This window comes from Rhinatrema bivittatum, chromosome 6 (genome assembly GCF_901001135.1).
Source record: "Rhinatrema bivittatum chromosome 6, aRhiBiv1.1, whole genome shotgun sequence".
In the NCBI taxonomy this organism is placed as follows: domain Eukaryota; kingdom Metazoa; phylum Chordata; class Amphibia; order Gymnophiona; family Rhinatrematidae; genus Rhinatrema; species Rhinatrema bivittatum.
The window spans coordinates 87,918,807-87,940,527 of NC_042620.1; the positions used below are offsets into that span (position 1 = coordinate 87,918,807).

General features: G+C 42.0%; 1 protein-coding gene across 16 annotated transcripts in view; it reads right to left on the bottom strand.

The window, feature by feature from the left end:
• BAZ2B (bromodomain adjacent to zinc finger domain 2B) overlaps positions 1-21,721 on the bottom strand; it is a 1,147,511-nt gene that overhangs the window by 457,042 nt on the left and 668,748 nt on the right. The window lies entirely within an intron of this gene.

Here is a 21,721-nt window from a genome sequence, read left to right on the forward strand (position 1 = left end):
AGTATTTGCTTGCCCACTGCCATACCCAGTTTGTTTTTGTCAAAAGAAACAAAGAGCTGGGTGAATTTTCTATGGACTCTAGTGCGGTCTAAATAGTATGCTAGAGCACGTTTACAGTCTAAGGCAGAGCTTTCCAAAGTGTGTGTCGCAACACTTTAGTGTGACGCCTACAGTGTGCCGGTGTGTCGTGCAAGCCCGGTGCAAGTGACGGGGCGGAGCAAGTGGTATACCTAGGAGAGGTCAGAGGGAGCCAATGCGGCCGCCGGTGGACCTCATCCCACTGGCGGCTGAGTAGTTAAGCATCGCTGTGCTGTGCCGGAGACACACAGCAGGAAGATCGGCAGGGCCGTGGTGGAGCTCACGTCACCACGGCCCGAAGAAAAAGGTCACGTCTAAATGTGCAGGTGCTGCTCCTCCTTCCTGCCCACACGGCTCCGGAAGAAAAATGTTGCTGGAGTCTCACGGGCAGGAAGGAGGAGGAGCATCAGCCACGTGCAGAAGAGGAGCAGCGTTATTGCAGCGGGCTGAGATGAGGAGGAGGCCTGGTAGCAGGGCCCCCACCGCGGATTGGCCCGAGAAGATCAGGGCCGCTGCAGAGCCCATCCTGCAGCAACCCGTGAAGAGGAGGCCCAAAGGTAAGAGAGAAGCTAAGGGCCCGTAGAGTGTGTGTATAAGATGAGTTGAGAGATTGTGTGCGTGTATATGAGATGAGTTGAGAGATTGTGTGTGTATGAGATGAGTTGAGAGATAGTGTGTGTGTGAGAGTGAGCTGAAAGACTGTGTGTGGGAGTGAGGACCTGAATGTTTGCAGAGACAGCATGTGAGAGCCTGTGTGTGAGAGAGAGACAGCTTGTGGCAGTGAGAGCCTGTGTGTATGAATGATTGTATGAGAGAGAGCATGTGACAGTGAGAGCCTGTGCTTGAGCAAAACAGCATGTGGGAGTGACAGAGAGCCTGAGTGTGTGAGAGTCAGACAGCATGTGCAAGAGAGAGACTGTGTATGAATGACTGTATATGAGAGAGCATGTGAGAGTGAGAGCCATAAGAACCTGGGAAGAAGATAGATGGAGAGAAAAGAAATAGAAGAAAAGACAATATGAAAGGAATTGTCAAAAAAATAAGAAAGGGAAGGTGGAACAAAAAAGCCTGTGACCAACCGATTAGAAAACTAAGATCAGACAGCAAAGTTAAAAAAAAAATTACTTTTTACTGATTGGCACATGTAATCTTTGGTAATGTGCAAGAGTAGCACTTTCTCTATGCGGATCTCACAATGTACAAGATCAACATGGAGGAAGTGGAAACCCACGGGACCTGCACAGAGGAGGCAGCAGAATGGGCTTCAGTGCCAGTAGCAGCAATCAGCGTCTCCCCAATAGCCATGCGGCATCAGTGACAGTGGCAGCAGAGGAATGAAAGAGGCTCCGAGGTTGCTGGCAAAAGAAAGAGAGGGGGTCTGCCTTTAGTGTGTGCATGTGTATGAATGGGAGTCTGCCTGGGGGTGTATGTGTGTGAATGTATGGGTGCCTGCCTGAGGGTGTGTCTGTGTATGAGAATGAATGGGTGTCTTCCTGGGGTTTGTATGTGTGAGAATAGGTGCCTGCCTGTGTGTGGTGTATGTTTGCGTGCGAGAGAATGTATTGGTGCCTGCCTGGGGGTCTGTGTGTGTGAGAATGAATGTGTGCAAGCCTGGGGGATGGTGAGGGAGTGGTGTGAAAATGGATGGGAGCCTGCCTGGGGGTCAGTTTCAGTGTGTGAGAATGACTGGGAGCTTGCCTGGGTGTGTGTGTTTGTGTGAGAATGATTGGGAACTTGCCTGGGGTGTGTGTGTTTGTGTGTATGTGAGGGAGCCAGAGAGAGTGAGAGCTTAAGTGTGTATGAGAAAATCCAGGGGAGTAAGAGTTTGTGTGTGAGGGTGGGGGTGGGGGTGGGGGGGTGGAGGGGGAGAGAGTGTCTTAGAGCCTGAGAGTGTGTCAGTGTCTGTGAGAGCGAGAGGTTATGGTGGGTATAAGAGCATGAATGTGTATGTTTGTGACAGTGTATGTGTGAGAGAGAATGGACATGTGAGTATGTGTGAGAGAGAGGATAACCTCCTAATCCTTGACAATATCAGGGTGACTGGAAATCAAGAGTTTCCATGCATGGACAGCAGGGGCTTTTTAAAATCCTTATTAGTTTTAATTATTGGGTGTTATTTGATATATGTGCTGTTTTGAAATATTTTATTGGTGTTTGGGAAATTGTAAAAAATGTATATGATTTTAATTAATAGAAATTCTATTTATCAGTAGTTTTAAAATATTCTTTTATTAGTATGGTTTTACTATTATAACTGATGCTTTATGTTTCTTGATTTTATTTGTTTTATGAGGAATGGTGGTTCTGTTTTTCCATTGTTAATACACAGAGTCTGGCTTCTTGGGGTTTCCATTTCAGTTTTTGTCTAATTTGTGCTCCTTTATTTTGTATTCTGTATTTGGTGAGGGTCTGTCTCTGCTCTGTGTGTGACCATGATGAGAGATTCTGCTAGCATAGGGATCTATAGCAATCTGGTTTGTTTTGTTTCCTCAGTAGGTGGTGTACTGGTTTTCTAGGACCCAGTGTAATATTTACCCTTGCTTTTTCACAGGTAGGATTATTGTTGTTTGAGTCCTTGGTGTTATTACTGTTATGTTACAATGGGACTGCAGTATAGATTTTGAGTGTCTTTTTTGCGGGGTTTTGTGTTAGTTCACAATGTGCCTGTCAGTGGAAGGTGTTTGTGCTGCTGTTACTGTGAGGTGACACCAGAAGTTGAAAATATCTTTTAGTATGATGAGCTGTAAGGGAAACATCCAAGCTCCATTGTTTGGGGGAATTACAGTGGATGCATAGAGTTACAGAACTGGAGGTGCAGGATTTATAATTGACATTCTGTCCCTTCCTATAAATTCCAGACTTCACTCTCATAGCCATATAGAATTAGTTGAATGAGGCTATCAAATAATTTTATAGTGTGAAACTGGCCAGCTTTTTAAAATTACGCAGAAGACCCTTTGGACTTTTTTATTAACACCAAATATTCAAAAGCTGTGTTCATCCCATCAAGCTCATATATCTCATTAAAGAGGTAAACTGAATAACACAATAACTTTGTTTTATTATTGTTACTCATAAATTATAACAATAACATTAATCTTGGAATATTATATATTTTTCAATATAAATGAAAGGTTTTCACAAGATAGGTTGTGTCGTGAAACATTTTATTATGTATATATTTAAGGAAACATACATAAATTGTCAAAATACATTTCGTTCGTTTAACCTTTAACCTCTGGTTTGCTAGTAGACTGAATTACGGTGTCACGAAATTATGTTTGTCTAAAAAGTGTGTCACTAACACGAAAGGTTTGGAAAGCTCTGGTCTAAGGTATGTAAAACTCTCTCACCCTGGTGAGAGTGAGGCGTTGGAAAGAATGTGGGCAAGTTCATAGACTGATTCAAGTGGAAATCAGAAACTACCTTTGGAAGGAATTTAGGGTGAGTACACAGGACCACTTGGTCATGTAGGAACCTGGTATAGGTTGAGTATGTTACAAGTGCTTGTAACTCACTAACTCTTCTAGCAGATGTAATAGCCACTAGGAAGAGAACTTTCCATGTGAGAAATTTAACATCGCAGGAATCTATGGGCTCAAAGGGAGAACACATGAGCCTTGTTAGGACTACATTAAGGTCCCATTCTGTGACTGGTGGCCGTAACTGGGGTTTAAGCTGAATTAAACCTCTCATGAATCTACTGACAAGGGGTTGTGATGATATTGGGGCATCCCCTACTCCCTTGTGGTAAGCTGAAATAGCACTCAAGAGTACCCTTACTGAAGAAGTCTGGAGACCAGAGTTTGAAAGGTGCCAGAGATAGTCTAATAAAGAGAATGTGGTGCAGGAAAAGGGATCAATACTTTTCTGCGTGCACAACGTAGTGAATCTTTTCCACTTACAACGTTAGGATTTTCATGTGGAAGGTTTTTGTGAAGCTACAAGCACTTGAGAGACATTAGTTGAAAGATTGAGTGGTTGCAGAATCATACTTTCAACATCCAGGCTGTGAGGGATAGGGTTTGAAGGTTGGGATGGCGCAAACAGCCCTGATCCTGAGTTATGAGAGTGGGAGCTGTGCCCAGGCGAATTGGTTTCCTGATCGAGAAGTCGAGGAGTATGGGAAACCACACTTCTCGAGGCCAATACAGGGCTATGAGTATCATTGACCCTTTGCCCTGTTGTAGCTTCACTAGAGTTTTGGTTATTAGCGGTATCGGGGGATATGCTTATAGAAGACCTGAATTCCAGGGGCGAGCAAAGGTGTCCTTGGCTAACTGGTATCTATGTTTGTGCAGGGAGCAGAATCTGTCCACATTGTGATTCAGCTCGGATGCAAAGAGATCCACTGTTGGGTGACCCCAACGTTGAAATATCCTGGTCACAACTAAAGGATCCAGGGACCACTTGTGAGGTTGGAACTGACGACTGAGGCAGTCTGCAACCACGTTGTGAATGCCCGCCAGAGAAGTGGCCCGGAGAACCATGGAATGTGTCAGGGCCCAGTTCCAAATTTGTGCGGCTTCTTGGCAAAGGAGATAAGAGCCCGTGCCTCCTTGTTTGTTCAGTTACCACATGACAACTGTGTTGTCTGTTTGTATTAATACAGACTTGTGTGAAAGGCAGTCCTTGAACACATAGAGAGCATAACGTATAGCTCGAAGCTCCAAGAAGTTGATTTGGAAAGTTGCTTCAAAGTTTTGTCCAAATACCTTGTGTCTGAAGACCTTCTGTATGTGCTAAGCAACCCAAGGTGGATGCATCTTTAGTCAAGGTTACTTGTGGAACTGGTTGCTGGAAAGGTAGGTCTTTGAGCAAATTGTTCGTGTTTCCCCACCAAAGCAGAGATAAATGTAACTGGTGGGATATTTGAATAGGAGATCATAGTGGTTGAATGGCTTGGATCCACTGAGATTTCACTGTCCATTGCGTTATTCTCATGGCTAATTGGGCCTTAGGAGTGACATAAACTGTAGAAGCCATGTGGCCGAGCAGAGTGAGGAATGGATGAGCTGTCGCTGTTCGCTTTGTGCGTAGAGAGTTCACTAAAGTGGAGAGGGTCTCTGTGCGGTCTTTTGGGAAAAAGGCTTTGGATACGGTGGTGTTCAATTCTGCTCTGATGAATTGTAGAAGGCGAGATGGTAGAAGATGGGATTTTCGGTAGTTGATTAGAAATCCCAACAGGTGAAGCAGATTGACTGTGCGTTTGAGCGAGTTGAGAGCTCCCTGTATTGCTTGGCTTTTGATGAGCCATTCGTTGAGATAAGGGAATATGTGTACGCTTTCCTTGCGTAGATGGGCCGTTGCCACTGCTAGGCACTTTGTGAATACTCAGGGTGCTGAGGCAAGTCCGAATGGCAGTACTCGGTATTGAAAGTGTTTATGACCCAACAGGAAATGCAGGAACTTGCGATGAGGGGGAAAAATTGCAATGTGAGCGTAAGCGTCTTAAAGATCCAGAGAACAGAGTCAATCTCCTGTTTGAAGAAGTGGAAGCATGGTGCCTAAGGATACCATCCTGAACTTTTCCTTCCATAGAAATTTGTTGAGCTTTCGGAGGTCTAAGATGGGACGTAGGCCCCCTGTTTTCTTTGGAATGAGAAAATAGCGGGAGTACAATCCTCTGCACTGCTGAGGTCGGGGAACTGGTTCCACGGCCCTGGCTCTCAGGAGGGTGGACAATTCTGTTTGCAGAAGTGGAGTGTCTCAGGGATCTGTATTGAGACCCTTACTTTTCAATATCTTTATAAATGATCTGGAAAGAAATACGAGTGAGATAATCAAATTTGCAGATACAAAATTGTTCAGAGTAGTTAAATCACAAGCAGATTGTGATAAATTGCAGGACGACCTTGTGAGACTGGAAAATTGGGCATCAAAATGGCAGATGAAATTTAACGTGGATAAGTGCAAAGTGATGCATATAGGGAAAAATAACCCATGCTATAGTTACACAATGTTAGGTTCCATATTAGGTGCTACAACCCAAGAAAGATCTAGGCGTCATAGTGGATAACACATTGAAATCGTCTGTTCAGTGTGCTGCGGCAGTCAAAAAAGCAAACAGAAAGTTGGGAATTATTAGAAAGGGAATGGTGAATAAAACGGAAAATGTCATAATGCCTCTGTATCGCTCCATGGTGAGACCGCACCTTGAATACTGTGTACAATTCTGGTCGCCGCATCTCAAAAAAGATATAATTGCGATGGAGAAGGTACAGAGAAGGGCTACCAAAATGATAAGGGGAATGGAAGAGCTCCCCTATGAGGAAAGACTAAAGAGGTTAGGACTTTTCTGCTTGGAGAAGAGACAGCTGAGGGGGGATATGATAGAGGTGTTTAAAATCATGAGAGGTCTAGAATGGGTAGATGTGAATCGGTTATTTACTCTTTTGGATAATAGAAAGACTAGGGGGCACGCCATGAAGTTAGCATGTGGCACATTTAAAACTAATCGGAGAAAGTTCTCTTTTACTCAATGCACAATTAAACTCTGGAATTTGTTGCCAGAGGCTGTGGTTAGTGCAGTTAGTATAGCTGTGTTTAAAAAAGGATTGGATAAGTTCTTGGAGGAGAAGTCCATTACCTGCCATTAAGTTGACTTAGAAAATAGCCACTGCTATTACTAGCAATGGTAACATGGAATAGACTTAGCTTTGGGGTACTTGCCAGGTTCTTATGGCCTGGATTGGCCACTGTTGGAAACAGGATGCTGGGCTTGATGGACCCTTGGTCTACCTAATATGGCATTTTCTTATGTTCTTAAGTGTGGAATGATCCTGGCGTACCCAAAGCAAGCTTGGTGAAGAGTCTTTTGGTACTGTGAGAAAATCTAGATGGTAACCTTGAGATATAATGGATAGTTCCCATTGATCTGTGGTGATGTGCGACCAATTGGGATGAAAAAAGGAGATCTGACCTCCCACTGGTAGACTTGGGGTCGAGTTGGTGGAGTGGCTGCTGTCCTCTGGAAGGTTTCAAAATCCCAATGCAGGGCCTGTCTGAGAAGGAGTTTGAGGCCTAGATGCCCTTGGTGGTCTAGCTTGACCTCTCTGGGCTGGTCTTGATGCCCTACCACGGGCTGCTGTGGGATAGTATCTCCGTGGTCTGTAATAGGGTTTTCTAGTGTCTTTCCTGGCTGTTCGTCGTGCAGAAGATGGTGTCTCTGCTGGAACAGAGGAGAGTTGGCGTAGAGTCTCAGAATGTTCCTTCAGCTGTGTCACAGCATCCTGTACTTTCTCTTCAAAGAGATTGTCTCCAATACAAGGGAGATCTGCCAATTTCTCTTAAATTTCTGACCTGAGGTCAGAAGCCTTCAGCCAGGCCCATCTACGAGCACTAATTCCTGTTGCAGCCATTCTGGACGATGTTTCAAAGCTGTCATAGGCTGCACGGACCTCATGTTTTCCTGCCTCTAGGCCCTTATAAATGATATTATTAAAGGAATCCTGATATTGTTGAGGAAGAGTCTCAGACAATTCCTGTATTTGCGTCCATAAATTGCGCTGGTATTGAAAACTGATATGACGCAATTCTGGAAACCAGCATGGATCCTTGGAACATTTTCCGGCCAAGAATATCTAAGAATTTTTGCTCCTTTCCAGGAGGCGTAGATGAGTGTGGGCAGATTCTTTTTGACTTCTTTTGGGCTGACTCCACCACTACAGACTGGTATGGAAGCTGAGGTTTCTGGAATCCTGGTATATGTTGAACCAGGTAAGTGGTGTCAGTCCGCTTGTTTACTAGTGGTATGGTACAAGGGTGTTCCCATAGTCTGTGCTGGAGATCCATGAGTACTTCATGCACAGGTATTGCAAGAACTTCCTTAGGAAGATCTTCAAATTGTAACACCTCTAGGGTTTTTTGTCTCGTGTCCTCTTCTGCCACCAGTTGGAAAGGGATGTTATCTGCCATCTCTTTTACAAAATTTGAAAAAGAGAGGTCCTCTGCAGGTGCTTTTTGTCCTCTCCTCTGGAGGGGATGGATCCGATAAGATATCATCCGATGAAGTATCGGTGTCTCCCTCATTCTAGGTGGCTGAGGAAGAACATCATGGAGGAGTGGAGTGAGGCTGGAACGGTGGCATCGAAGGCATCGACAGTTTCATCTGCAGTATCGATGGAGGAATCGATAGAGAAAAAGGGAGTCTCGGATGTGAAATCCCTGACAGTCCTGCTATTGGCTCAGGCATCGGCAAACCCTTCGAGGCATAGTCTTCCCTGGGATTGGGAATCGGAGTCTTCAATCCCGATGGCAATGGTTGCACCGGAATGGCACCAATAAGGGCATCGAGCTTGGCGCGTATCGGTGCAAATAATGATAGGTCCAGCGTCGGCATCGGTGCAGGCATCGGTACCAGTGATGGTATCAGTGCCAGTATCGGCATCGATGGTTGAATATCTCACAGAGCTTCTTTAACTGCCTGGCAGATGAAACCGTCCAGTTCCTCCCTTATAGCTGGTGAGGTCAGAGCAGCTATAGGGGGTGGCAGTGAAGGCGGAACCGGCTCTTCCACAGATCCCTGTGGTGGCACGTTACCCGGCACCGGTATCGGTGGGGATCGCCTAAGAGTAATGGGCATCGAGGGTATCGATGACTCTTCTATTCGAGGTCTTTTCAGAGGTGGCTCGATGAGCACAGATAGCACTCCGGGCATCAATCCGAGATCGGGGTTCGAAGCTCTCCGATGACAGTGCCAGTGTTTTTCCTGATGTCTTTTTTCTCGAGCACCGAAGCGGATTTTATGGATGACCGAGATGGAGTCTGAGATGATCGGTCACCACTTCCATTGGGATGACATCTTGTTTTAAGTACTAAATTTTTAGCCGCTCCAGCTGGAGACGACTGTGTTGATGTTGACGTCTATGGAAGTAACTGAAGATGGAAGAGATGCTCCATCTTCTCCAGATGGGCCCGTCTGCCTTTGGCTGTCATCACGGCACACTGTGGACATGTCGATACGTTGTGTCCCTTGCCCAAGCACAAAACACATTCGACATACGGGTCTGTAATGGACATGGTGCGAGGACAATTTGGGCATTTTCAAAAACCCGGCTGCCATTTTGAAAGCCGGTCAGCCGTCGACGGCCTTCTGACTAGAAAAATGAGAAAACTATATCGACCGGAGAAAATGTGATTACTCACCGAACAGTAGAGAAAGAGAGACCCCTAAGGAGGGGATAAATTTGAAAAACCTTTAAACTTTTTCCGCTGAGGAAAATAGTGTGTGAAAACTACCACACAGGGCTCCTTCACCGCGAGGCTAATAGCAGCGTGGAAAAAATTATTGAGAGTAGTTAAATCACAAGCAGACTGTGATACATTACAGGAGGACCTTGCAAGACTGGAAGATTGGGCATCCAAATGGCATATGAAATTTAATGTGGACAAGTGCAAGGTTTTGCATATAGGGAAAAATAACCCTTGCTGTAGTTACACGATGTTAGATTCCATATTAGGAGCTACCACCCAGGAAAAAGATCTAGGCATCATAGTGGATAATACTTTAAAATCGTTGGCTCAGTGTGCTGCAGCAGTCAAAAAAGCAAATAGAATGTTAAGAATGATTAGGAAGGGAATGGTTAATAGAACGGAAAATGTCATAATGCCTCTGTATCGCTCCATGGTGAGACTGCACCTTGAATACTGTGTACAATTCTGGTCGCCGCATTTCAAAAAAAGATATAGTTGCGATGGAAAAGGTACAGAGAAGGGCAACCAAAATGATAAAGGGGATGGAACAGCTCCCCTATGAGGAAAGGCTGAAGAGGTTAAGGATGTTCAGCTTGGAGAAGAGACGGCTGAGGGGGGATATGATAGAGGTGTTTAAGATCATGAGAGGTCTTGAACGAGTAGATGTGACTCGGCTATTTACACCTTCGAATAATAGAAGGACTAGGGGGAATTCCACGAAGTTAGCAAGTAACACATTGAAGACTAATCGGAGAAAATTCTTTTTCACTCAACGCACAATAAAGCTCTGGAATTTGTTGCCAGAGGATGTGGTTAGTGCAGTTAGTGTAGCTGGGTTCAAAAAAGGTTTGGATAAGTTCTTGGAGGAGAAGTCCATTAATGACTATTAATCAATTTTACTTAGGGAATAGCCACTGCTATTAATTGCATCAGTAGCATGGGATCTTCTTAGTGTTTGGGTAATTGCCAGGTTCTTGTGGCCTGGTTTTGGCCTCTGTTGGAAACAGGATGCTGGGCTTGATGGACCCTTGGTCTGACCCAGCATGGCAATTTCTTATGTTCTTATGTTCTCCAATCAGGCCCTGTGGCCTTTTGGAGTCATTTACGAACAGCTTGTACACTGTTGCACATCATGTATGGGTCCTAGACACAGAATGCACACGTCATGTGGGTCTGTGATGGACATGGTTCTTGGGCACTCAGGGCAGTTGCAGAACCCAGTGGCCATGATGTTTGAAAAAGAAAACAATTGCGCGGTCAGAGACAGTCGGATACCGTTGAGGAAAATTTCCGGGAACCGACCACAAAATGACGGTAATAAACTTACTGATGTCGACGGCGGTCGGTGGTCAATGGGGAACCCCGGGATAGAGAAAAATTAGTTTAATTTTAAGTTTAAGTTCCATGAGGAAAAATTGTGAGGTAAACTCACAGAGCTCCAGAATCCGTGAGGCTACTGCTGTGCAGAAAAGAGACTGAAGGGGGACCCCTGCTGGGCATGCTCAGTGGTGCCAGTCAAAGTTTTAGAAACTTTGACAAAAGTGTTCCGTGATTGGGCTCCATCCTGATGATGTCACCCACATGTAAGGACTACCATCCTGCTTGTCCTGTGAGAATACATTTAAATTGGAAGCTCAGTATGCTGCGGCAGTCAAAAAACAAACAGAATGTTAGTATTTATTAGGAAGGGAACGGTGAATAAAATGGAAAATATCATAATGCCTCTGCATCGCTCCATGGTGAGACCGCACCTTGAGTACAGTGTATAATTCTGGTTACCGCATCTCAAAAAAATATAGTTGCAGTGGAGAAGGTACAGAGAAGGGCGACCAAAATGATAAGGGGATGGAACATCTCCCCTATAAGGAAAGGCTAAAGAGGTTAGGGCTGTTCAGCTTGGAGAAGAGACGACTGAGGTGGGATATGATAGAAGTCTTTAAAATCATGAGAGGTCTAGAATGGGTAAATGTGAATCAGTTATTTACTCTTTCGGATAATAGGAGGACTAGTGGACACTCCATGAAGTTAGCAAGTAGCATATTTAAAACTATTCAGTGAAAATTCTTTCACTCAATATACAATTAAGCTCTGGAATTTGCTGCCAGAGGATGTGGTTAGTGCAGTTAGTTTAGCTGGGTTTAAAAAAGGTTTGGATAAGTTCTTGGAGGAGAAGTCCATTAACTGATATTAATCAAGTTGACTTAGGGAATAGCCACTGCTATTACTGGCATTAGTAGCATGAGATCTACTTAGTGTTTGGGTACTTGCCAGGTACTTGTAGCTTGGATTGGCCACTGTTAGAAACAGGATGCTGGGCTTCATGGACCCTTGGTCTGACTCAGTATGGCAATTTCTTATGTTCTTATCATATTACAACACATTCAACATTCATAAGAACATAAGATATGCCATACTGGGTCAGACCAAGGGTCCATCAAGCTCAGTATGCTGTCTCCAACAGTGGCCAGTCCAATCACAAGTACCTGGCAAGTACCCAAACATTAAATAGATCCCATGCTACTAATGACAGCAACATGCAGAGGTTAATTCCTATTGATTAATATTTTATGGACTTCTCCTCCAGGAACTTATCCAAACCTTTTTTAAACCCAGCTATACTAGCTGCCTTAACCACATCCTAAATGTGCTACTTGCTAACTTCATGCTGTGCCCATTAGTCCTTGTATTATTTGAAAGAGTAAATAACCATTTCACATTTATCCATTCAAGTCCTTTCATGATTCTGTAGAACTCTATCATATCTCTCCCTCAGCCATCTCTTCTCCAAGCTGAACAGCCCTAATCTCTTTAGCCTTTCCTCACAGGGGAAGCATTCCATGACCTTTATCATTTTGGTCACCCTTCTCTTTACTTTCTCCAGTGCAACTATACTTTTTTTTTTTTTTTTAGATACAGCGACCAGAAATGCACACAGTATTCAAGATGTGGTCTAACTATTGAGTGATACAGAGACATAATGACAAGGGATGGGATCTTGACATGCCTGATATTTATTTATTTATTTAAAGGCTTTTATATACCGGAGTTCATGTACTAGTACATACCACTTCGGTTTACACAGAACCAAAATTGGAAAATTACATCGAACAAGTGGGTATAAATAACAAGAGGGTATGAATTACATCGAACAAGTGGGTATAAATAACAAGAGGGTATAAATAACAAGTGGGTATAAAATAACAAGTGGGTAAAAATAACAAGGCTAACTTTGAAGGAACTTAGAATTAGAGGTAAAGGAGCGCATAGGCCCAAGTGGTAACAGATCAATGTAAAAGTAAATAATAATAAATAATAAATTGGATATGTCAAACAAATACTTTGGCAGATCATCCTGTACAACTTAACCTCAAAAGGTGCTGAGAACAATATATGGGTCAGCCTAACAAACTAGCCACCATCCTCCATTACTCTCTGGAGGTCACTGTCAAAGGCTCAGGCCTGGACCTCTGGAATCGGGGCAGCATCTATATTTGAATAGCAGAGCTAATTCCTAGAAACATCTGTTTTGCATGGTGCGGAACCTCCTACACTTCTTGGCTCTGAGCATTTAAGGGATGCGCCAATGATTCAAAACTTTGACTCAAAGCTCAGCACCAATACTCTTTGGCTCCTTGCTTGATCACTCAGAACCCAGATCTCTTCTCAAGTGGGGGTAAATGAGATTTCTCTTGCTTTCCAAGACTCTATGAGATGACTTGGCCACCATTGGTCAGCATGGTACTGTATTCTCACATTAAGCCTTTGGCACAGACTTCAAGGTGTTCAGCTTTAGTTCACCAGAAAGAAAGGCATAGAATGTATCCTTCTGTCCTGTCATAGCCAGGTTGTTATGACCTTGTTCCAATTATTTGCAACAAAGTTTGTGATGGCTGTTATGGACATATTCTGTCTGTAAACCTCAAATGATTTTCAGAAGATTGTGCTTGTAAGGAGCTAGTTAAACTAAAAACAAAGTGATAGGGCCAGATAGGATCATCAAAGAGTTTTAAGGGAACTAAGAGAAGTTCTGGCAGCTCCTCTGGCTGACATTTTCAATGCTTCTTTAGAGTCAGAAATAGTTCTAAGAGACTGGAGACAGGTGGATGTGGCTCCTCTTCATAAAAGTGGATGTAAGGAAGATGCTGGGAGCTACATACCAGTTAGTATGACATTGGTGGCGAGTAAATTAATGGAATCGCTTCAAAAACAGAGGATAGTGCAGTTTCTGGAATCCAATGGATTACAAGACCCAAGGCAGCATGATTTCACCAGAGGTAGGTCTGTCTTATCAGATAAAGATGATAAATTTCTTTAACTGGGTGACCAACGAGTTGGATCAGAGAGAGCATTAGATATATTGTTCTTGGATTTCGGTAAGGCTTTTGTCATGATTCCACATAGGCGACTTATAAACCAAACGTCCTTGGTATGGACCATAAATTGACTGAATGGGATGGAAACTTGTTGATTGGAAGGCAACAAAAAGTAGTGATAAATAGAGATCACTCCAAGGAGAGGGGTATTGCTAGTGGTATCAGCAGGGATTGGTCCTTCGACCAGTTCTTTTCATCATAGTTTATTTATATCATGCCTTTCCAGACCAGGATTTCAAAGCAAGTTACAGGCAATCGAATTAGCTAAAATAACAGACAACAATAGGTTACGCAGTTATAGAAGCTGCTATGGTTACAAGACTAGTATATAAATATAATATGCTGGAGGCAAAATGATGTTGATTAGATAAGGAAATTACCAAGGTTAATATAAGAGCTACTTAGATTATATAAAGTAGGTTATATTAAGTAAGACATGAGAGAGCAACTAAAGGTTTATAGATACTTATACAAAATATTAATAGCTAAAGTAGCTTGCAAAAGTATCCAGCTCCCTAAAAAGTTAGATTTGTGTGGATTACAAATGACACTTACACAGATTGTTCCAGACTATGTTTATTGCAAACCAGTATGCTCTTAAAATAGATTTCAAAGTCACAATTCATTATTTTTCTGAATGTTTTGTAAAATAAAATTAAAAACTGAAAAATGCTGCTTGCATAGGTATTCAACCCCTGTGCTGTGGAAGCTCTAAGATTACACAGATGAAAGATATTGTCCTAACAATTGGCCTCTTCCTGCGAATCATTAAAAAAGGTCAGCTTTTTTGGATAAAAGACCTCTAATTCCAGTACCATTGTTCAGACTGAATCTGAAAGAAAGTTGTGAAAATGAAAACCAAAGAGCATTCTAAGGAAATTAGTTATAGACATGCACAAGATAGGAAAAGGCTACAAAATAATATCCAAATGTTTGGATACCCCAGTGAGCACTGTTAGATCAGTTGTAAGGAAACTGATGCTGTATCACGCCACCCAGACACTGCCTAGACAAGGCTGTCCCTCAAAATGCTGCATCAGAGCAAGGAGACAATTTGTGAAGAAAGCCACAGAGAAGCCAACAATCACTTTGAAGGAGCTACAGAGTTCAGTGGCTGAGACTGGAGTGAAGGTGCACCAGTGCAACCATATTAAGAGCTCTTCATACAACTGGCCTGTTTTGGAAAGGGACTAGAAAGAAGACATTACTGAAAAAAAAAACACATCAAAGCATGTCTGCAGCTTTCCAGAAAGCATCAGAGTGACCCATCTAAAATGTGGGAAGGTTTTGTGGTCAAATTGGACAAAAATGGAGCTTTCTGGCCAAAATTCAAAATGCTATGTGTGGCACAAACCTAACACTGCCCATTCCTCAGCAAACACTATCACAATAGTAACGTATGGGCATAGCAGCATCATGTGGGAATGCCTTTCCTCAGTAGGGATTGGGAATCTTGTTAAAATTAAAGGACTGATGGATGCGCAACATTGAGGGAGATACTGAAAGACAACCTGCTTCAGTCTGCTAAAAAACAAATGGGAGAAAGTTCACCTTTCAGCAGGACAATGATCCCAAGCACAAGGCCAAAGCAACAGAGTGGTTGAACAACAAAAAGGTGAATGTTCTACAATAGCAAAGTCAACGTCCACATCGCAATCCAATCGAGAATCTGTGGCACTATTTGAAAATTGCAGTCCATAAGCATCATCCAACCAACCTAAACAACCTGGAGCAAATCTGCCAGGAAGTATGGGCAAAAATCACTCCCAAATAGTGTGCAAAGTTGGTAGAAACGTAGTCCAAAGACTTAAAGCTGTTATTGCAGCCAAAACTGGTTCTACCAAGTATTATTAACAAATCCAAATACAAGAATATTATATTCAACTGTTTATTACAAAATCAGCATAAAAACTATTATCAAAGATATTACATAATATATGTCCTACCCCAAACATGGATATTCATACATATATCCATACAACACAGAAATTATATATAATTGATTCACATTATATCCAATACATCCAAATAAGTTTTCATATACCCCTGTTACAATCCTACTATGTATCCAAAGGCCCTTTTTTTCACCAATGGCTTCATCAGGGGATATTATATAACTCAGTGGTTCTCAACCTTTTTTCTACTGGGACACACCTGACATATAATGCTTACATGCATGACACAGTGAACACTTGACCATCATGGGCTAAATGTAAATATATACTCTGCATCCACTCTGTGGTCCATCCCCCCCCCCCCCCCCCCCATCCCTAAACAGATGTGCAAATTTTGATCCCCATAACAGAATCCATCACAAAAACACTCAAATACTGGGAAAATTGCCTCCAAGAGATCAACCTCCTCCTCACTAACCTAAACCTGATACTCAATTCAGCTAAGACCGAACTCCTTCTCATCTCCCCAGACAATAGTGTTCCCCCTCAAAAGACACTCACTACCACCTTCATCACCCCAAGCAAGAGACTTGGGAGTACTAATCGACAATCGCCTGAATTTAAAAACATTCATCAACCACACAACCAAGGATTGCTTCTATAAACTGCAGCTACTAAAAAGAATACAAGATTTCAGAACTGTCCTCCAAGCCGTTCTATTCTCCAAGATAGACTACTGCAATTCCATCTTGCTAGGTCTCCCCGCCGCCTCCATCAAACCCCTTCAGATGCTTCAAAATGCGGCGGCCAGAATCTTAAACACTTGCAGAAGAGACCGCATTACACCCATCCTCAGAAATTTACACTGGCTACCAATCAGTTTCAGAATTCTACACAAGTCACTCATCATCATCCACAAAACCATCCATAACCGAACCCCTCTTGACCTTCAATTCCCGCTCAAAATACACACCTCATCTAGACCTATCAGAGAAGCCTACAGAGGATCCTTGCATGCCCCCCCAACTAAATCCACCCATTATCTAGCAAATAGAGAACGGGCCTTCTCCACAGTGGGACCAACCATATGGAATGCTATTCCTACTGAACTCAGACAAGAACCCTGCCTGTTGACATTTAGAAAAAGGCTTAAGACTTGGTTATTTAAACAGGCCTTTCCCTAAACCATCGATCTGCCATAGCTATCATTACCGATCATTCAGCACACTGTAAATATTTGTTCCTGTCTTTGAGTTACTTTCTGCTTTATCTTCTTCTTCCCCTGTTCCATTACCCTGTTTTATTGCAACTTTTGCCTCTTATCTGGTTTAATATTTAATATTCAATATTTAAGGTTATGTTGTTTTTTACCCCGGTTCCCTGTAAACTGACATGGTATGATTGTATCATGAATGCTGGTATCAAAAAGCATTAAATAAATAAAATAAATAAAATAAACAATGGATGCAGAGGAGATTGCCCCACACAACCTGCCGTATAAAAAAGAGATTCTGATTCTGGTGCTATGGCAGTAACAGAAACACAAACTCCCTTACTACCAGACGCATTGCAAAATACGAAACCTGGAAAAAAAACCAAAAAACCACACTCAGACCTTCGCCAAATACAGGATAAAAGATCACAAATTACAAATGTGGAGACAAAGACTGGAATGGAAATCTCAAAAAGCCATTCTACATGCAGTGCAAAACACTTTCTTCAGGCCAACCATCAACAATGCTGCCAGAGAGATTAAGTAAATGTTCTAACACTGGTGTTCACATCCTCACAAAAATGCCACTTGTTGGTGTGTTGTTGTATACCAGGAAAGTTCCAATTTGGAGTTTTAGGTATATAGATTTCTTTTGGACATGATGACCGATGAGAAGTTTTTCATTAAATCACTTTGTAATTTATGAGTTGTTGCAGCTCAGCTAGTTTATTTACCTAGTGCAACATATGTTTAAAGATTTATGGATTTCCCTAGAATAGCGGGGGAAATCCCGTATGTTTCCTTTAAAAGTTTTTTGACAGAAGCTCTAGGTTTTGCAGAGAATAATATGATCTCAATTAACTCCTGTTTTTTCTTAAAAAAAAAGATTTTCTGGACCAGTAGTTTCAATCCCAGTTAATTTAACAAGTTTCCTAGAGAATTCGGCCATACAAGTTTTAGAAAGAGAAACTTTAATGGTATCATTGATTTCTACGGCTGATATAAGCTCTTTAATGAGAACATACTTTCAGAAATTTCCTATAGATTATTTGGGACAAAATATTAAGATTGTCCCGGATTTATCACCAGTAACCCGTATTAAACGGCGCCAGTTTCTTGAGATAAGGCAAAGAGTCTTGACATTAGGATTTTCCTTCACCTTAAAATACCCCTGCCGATGTGTATTAAAAAGAGGCACAGAATCATTTGTGTTTACTCAAGTTGAACATTTAACTCAATTTGTTGAGTCGCGATTACCTGCAACTTCTTCCCCAGTTGAATCTTGATTGACAGGGATTAGAAATAGTCCACTTGCAGGCGGTGCTGATTATCTCATTGTTTTTTTTTCTTTTTTAAAATATTCTTCTTTTGTTTCAGTCAAAGTGGTCTCAGATTTAAACCCTATGTTTTCTTTTTATAATATGATTAAGAGTAATTAGTTTTTCTTTATTATGTTTAACCAACAGAGGTAATGTTTACTGATAGTAAATATAATTAAAAGTTTTTGGATTGCTCTGTTAGGTTAAACAATGTTACAATACATAAAATGTATTTTGAATTATATAAGACTATGAAAATGGAAAATATTCAATAAATAAATAAATAAAAAGATTTATGGAAGTCCAAATATCTGAAATATAACATCTGGGGTCAGTCACTGAATGAAAATTGAATTCATATCTGAACAATGTGATGGGATACACACCATAAGTACTATAAGCAAATAATCGTTGTTGGGACATTATATGACAAAGTATTCTATTAATCATTAACCCCAAGTTAGTTATATAATATCCCTGATGAAGCCATTGATGAAATAAGGGCCTTTAACAGGGGTATATAAAAACTTATTTGGATTTAATGGATAAAATGTGAACCTATTGTATGTAATTTCTGTGTTGTATGGATGTGTGTTATTATATGTATGAATATCCATGTTTGGGTAGAACATGTGTGTATTCTGGAGGAGTAGATTAATATGTGTTGCGTCCGTCAGTCTCAGGCGGCTTCACCCGACATGCCTCACCTCTATTTCAGCCTTCTCCACCAGCCTCGGGAGAAAGGCATCCGTAGCGTCTCCTTGCCGCAACCTCCGGCATCCCCGGAGCGGCTTTGGCGCGGCGTCCCTCCATGTTGACCTGAGGCCTCCTAGGGTGCGCGCACCTCACGTCTTATTGCAGTGTTGGCGCGAACCTTGGGGGTGTCCCCCTTGAGTGACATCACTGCTACCGACTACAAAATGTTGCCCATTTGCTGACTCTCGCTGAGTTAGCAACGGATTGGATTCGTTCTGGTCTGAAGCTGCTCTGCCGCTTCTGCTGCTGCTGGAAGCTATCTTCACCCTCCGGGGTTCTACTAACTTGGGTACCCGCTCCTCGGGGGCCCTTTGCTTATTTCCAGGTGCCTATCCTGAATCCAGGTACTCGCTCCTCGAGGGCCTGTGTGTCTATCCTTGGTAACTACTACCAATTCTTCTACCTGCTGGAACACTACCTATCAGCTACAGAGAGTGAGTACTACTTCTCCCAGTCTGTTCATCTACAGCGCCTCGTTGTCTATCTGCATCAGGCCCTACACCACCATTGTGGAATGGGACTCCTCTGCAGAGGATCACAGACTGTTGCTACCTATCCTCTCCCTACTGCTTATTGGGAACTCTATCTACTCAGCTACAAGGGCGTGTGTAATAACATCTGCCAGTCTGTCTCTCTTACAGCGCTTCACTGAATATCTGCATCGGGGCCTTATACTACCATTGTGGGATGGTCTCCTCCGCCGAGGATCACAGACTGTTGCTATCTAATCTACTCTCTACTGCCACCTCTGGTGAACCATACAAGCTGCATAATAAAGATATATTATCTGTGTTTGTGCATCTGAGTCTAGCCTGGTGCTACAGTTTCCTATGGGGCTCCTCCCTGTGGGAGTCACTATCACTGTTGCCCCTAAGAATCCACCAAACACCTCGATATCATAACAATGTGGTTAGAACAGCGGGCTATAACTCAAGGAAACCTGGGCTCAAATCCCACTGTCATTCCTTGTGACCTTGGGCAAGTCATTTTACTCTCCATTGCCTCAGGTACAAAATTAGATTGTAAGCCCTGTGGGGATAGGGAAATACCTGAATGTAATCCACTTTGAAGTGCCGAAAAGCAGAATATAAAAAATAAATACAAATATCTTTGATAACAGTTTTTATGCTGATTTTGTAATAAATTGTTGAATATAATATACGGGTATCTGGATTTGTTAATTATATAGGCGATATCCCTTTTACCTTCTTTTTGCATATTCTACCAAGTATTAGACTGAAGGGGTTGAATACTTGTGCAAGAAGCATTTTTTCAGTTTTTAATTTTATTTACAAAAAATGCAGAGAAATAATGAATTGTGAATGAATTGTCTGGAACAATGTGTATAAATGTCACAAATTGCTGACTTTTTTTTTTTAGAGGGCCGAATACATTTGCAAGCTACTGTATACTCATAAGTTTAAGTCCTTGAAGTTCTTCCCTCTATCCCTTATCTAATGTAGAAAGCATTCTTAGGAGCTATATATAGGAATTCACAGAAGGCAGATATGCTTGAATTCTTGTATATTTGCAGAGCAAAAGACAGCTCTAGCAGACATATTGTGTATGTGCAGAACTGCAGTTGTGTTGTTCAAGAAACATTGCCAGCAGGGAGATCTGATAACCAGACAAAAGGGCCCCATGTTGCCGAAACCACTGGCACCATGATAATACAAACTCAGATAGAAGGGAGGTAACCTGTGGGAACAGGAAAAGATACTAATGTTGGAGCAACAATAATGAGCTAGGGTAAGATGAAAAGAAACCGATCCAACTGTCATGATTATGAGATAAGAGGAAACTGGTAAACAAAGAAAAAATGTTTCTATATAAGCAGCTAATGTACAAGTAGAGAATTGAAGAAGCTCCAACAGTGACTGTCAAATCATTTTTCTCTCCTTCCCGATACTCTGTCTTATTTTGCATGCCAATAAATTCTTCTAACCTGAGTACCGTTTATCTGTAAAAAGGGATAAGCACTGTAAGAAGCCTTCATTCTGCAGACAGTCTTGGAGTGGAGGTTTATGGTTGTGCCAAGTTTTTAGTAGTTTGTGTCATTGGTTGATGGAAAAAGCTGCTTCAAAGAGCCAAGCTTTTACTAACTTCCTAAAGGAGAGAAGATGTGGGGCTGATCTGATATGCAGTGACAGGAAGTTTCACTATGTTGAACTGACCCTGCAAACTTCCGCTTTGTCCATGTTTTACTTGAAAAATGCAGAATATAAATTTGGAATTAAAATAAAAGTATTTCTTTGAGCACGAAAATTTCCATTGAAAAAATGCCCACAGAAAAAGCAGGTGGAAATCTCCATACATTCTTGTACCTGTGGCAATTTTCAGCATGGAAGTATATATGTACTTTTCCTTTGAAAATTTGTGGAAAGACCATGGATAAAAATGTAGCCACAGATTTTACAGCAGATTTCCCTTTTTCTTTCTAAAAGGAAAAAGGCTTATGAGATCCTCATGTTTGTTCATCTGTGTCCATGTATCCCCACTAATAACTTTTCTGTTTGGTGAGCTATGCACGCAAAATTTTCACTATATCAGGGGGGATCCAAGTGGACCCTGACAAAGAGTCTTTACTTGAAATCCACTTATATTTGCGTGTGTGTGTGTGTGCACATACTGGCAGGTAGACTCCATATAGTTCTGCTTAAAACTTCCTGATAATGCACACAATTGTGAAAATGCAATCTTTGCTCATTTTCTTCCTCTACCTAAACATGCCACCAGGAATATCTCCTCCTCTGAGTATGTACGCTGGAGAATCCGACATTTTAATGAATTAAGGGTAGACAGTTTTCAGACAGCCCTTTTTTTCTGGGTAAATCAATGTTTATCAAGGTTCTTAGTTTTTGAAAATTGCCCTCCGCATTTCATTTAAAAGTT